Source organism: Bos mutus, chromosome 11 (assembly GCF_027580195.1).
Source record: "Bos mutus isolate GX-2022 chromosome 11, NWIPB_WYAK_1.1, whole genome shotgun sequence".
NCBI lineage: Eukaryota > Metazoa > Chordata > Mammalia > Artiodactyla > Bovidae > Bos > Bos mutus.
The window spans coordinates 19,663,834-19,665,827 of record NC_091627.1 but is presented as its reverse complement, the minus strand read 5'-3'; the positions used below and the strand labels follow the sequence as shown (position 1 = coordinate 19,665,827).

The 1,994-nt window shown below is 49.6% G+C and overlaps 1 non-coding gene across 1 annotated transcript; it reads left to right on the top strand.

The window, feature by feature from the left end:
• The first annotated feature begins 1,871 nt into the window (after positions 1 to 1,871).
• On the top strand, positions 1,872 to 1,944 carry TRNAE-UUC (transfer RNA glutamic acid (anticodon UUC)). Its single transcript has one exon. It is a non-coding gene; the product is annotated as a tRNA-Glu (tRNA).
• Positions 1,945 to 1,994: the final 50 nt, after the last annotated feature.

Here is a 1,994-nt window from a genome sequence, read left to right as displayed (position 1 = left end):
CTATGGAGAACAGTGTGGAGATTTCTTCAAAAACTGGAAATAGAACTGCCTTATGATCCAGCAATCCCACTGCTGGGCATACACACTGAGGAAACCAGAAGGGAAAGAGACACGTGTACCCCAATGTTCATTGCAGCACTGTTTACAATAGCTAGGACATGGAAGCAACCCAGATGTCCATCAAAAGATGAATGGATAAGAAAGCTGTGGTACATATACACAATTAAGTATTACTCAGCCATTAAAAAGAATACATTTGAATCAATTCTAATGAGGTGGATGAAACTGGAGCCTATTATACAGAGTGAAGTAAGCCAGAAAGAAAAACACCAATACAGTATACTAACGCATATATATGGAATTTAGAAAGATGGTAACAATAACTCTATATGTGAGACAGCAAAAGAGACACAGATGTATAGAAGTCTTTTGGATTCTGTGGGAGAAGGCGAAGGTGGGATTATTTGAGAGAATATCACTGAATATCATGTACATTATCATATGTGAAACAGATTGCCAGTCCAGGTTCGATGCATGGAGGGTGCTCAGGGTTGGTGCACTGGGATGACCCAGAGGGATGGGATGGGGCTAGGGTGGGAGTAGGGTTCAGGATGGGGAACACATGTACACCCATGGCTGATTCATGTCAATGTATGGCAAAACCACTACAATATTGTAAAGTAATTCTCCTCCAATTAAAATAAATAAATTAAAAAACAAGAATACTGTAGTGGGTTTCCATGTCCTTCTCCAGGGGATCTTCCTGACCCAGGGATTGAACCTGCATCTCCCCTGCATTAGCAGGCCAGTTTTTACCACTAGCACTGCCTGGGAGAATTAGGGGTGTGTGTGGGAGGGGGAGATACAATTGAACGCCTAACAGATAGCATCCTCCAGGTATCATGCTCTTTGTGGGAGGCCTGAGACCACACCCAGGGCTAGGGAGTGAACTCCCATCAGTTTATCACCAACCCTGGAGGCCCTACTCTCCTTTCCAGGGATGGAGAGACAGGAACAGAAGTGTCCTGAGGGAAACGATCTGTTAGATAAGAGGTAGAGATGTCCTTTCCCACTTTTCACCAGCCTTCATCTTCTCTGTACCTGGTGCCGAGAGCTGGGGCCATCTTGGAACCATGAGGGGAGCTGGGCCCACACTCCAGGCACAGAAATGAGAATGCTGGAAAGGTCTGGTCTCTAGCGTTGCCCTCAAGGCTCTGAGTGAATGATACTGGAACCTCCCTTCCTTGAGCCTTCTCCTTAGAGCAGATGATTAATTCTCCCTGTTGCCTAAGCCAGCCTATAACGTCACACTGTGCCCTTCAGACCCTTCTTGGGAAGTGACCTCCCAAGCAGGCAGGAAGGTTCTGAGAAGCCTTTGGAAAGGGAACTGGGCCTCTCCTTGGCTTGCTGGATCTCAGACCCATTCCCTACCCCATCAGGCCCTGCTCTGTGTCTCATGGTGAGTGGAAATGGGGGCTGACCCCGGGAAATCGTGCCTGCCAGCTCTCTGGCCAACAGGTTCAGGGCAGAAGCCATGGCAGGAGCCTGGAGGATGGCAGGAGCTGATCTTTGCCCTCCTGTCTCTCTGCTTCAGGCAGCATCCTCTTTGTTTCAGCCCCAGGTCCCCACTGGACAGCCTCCAGGTCCCCTGCAGGTGGCCCTCGATCGCCCAGCCCTGTGGGTGGTGGTGCTTCCTGCAGCTGTCAGATACCCAGTTATCTCTGGAGCTAGCTCCTGTCCCAGTTCAATTCCCTCTGCTGAACTGCCTTGCCTGCTCTGGCCTCAGTGATACAGGGCATGCTGAGGTGGGAGGATTTGTACTTGTGTCTGCTGGCCCTCCTTGCCTTCTAAGACCACGGGGTCCTGGGACTTCCCTGGTGGTCTAGGGGTTAGGACTTGGCACTTTCACTGCCTAGGGCCTGGGTTCAATTCCTGGTCAGGGAGTTAAAAATCCCACAAGTCTCCAGGTACGGCCGATAAATGAAAAAGTTGTC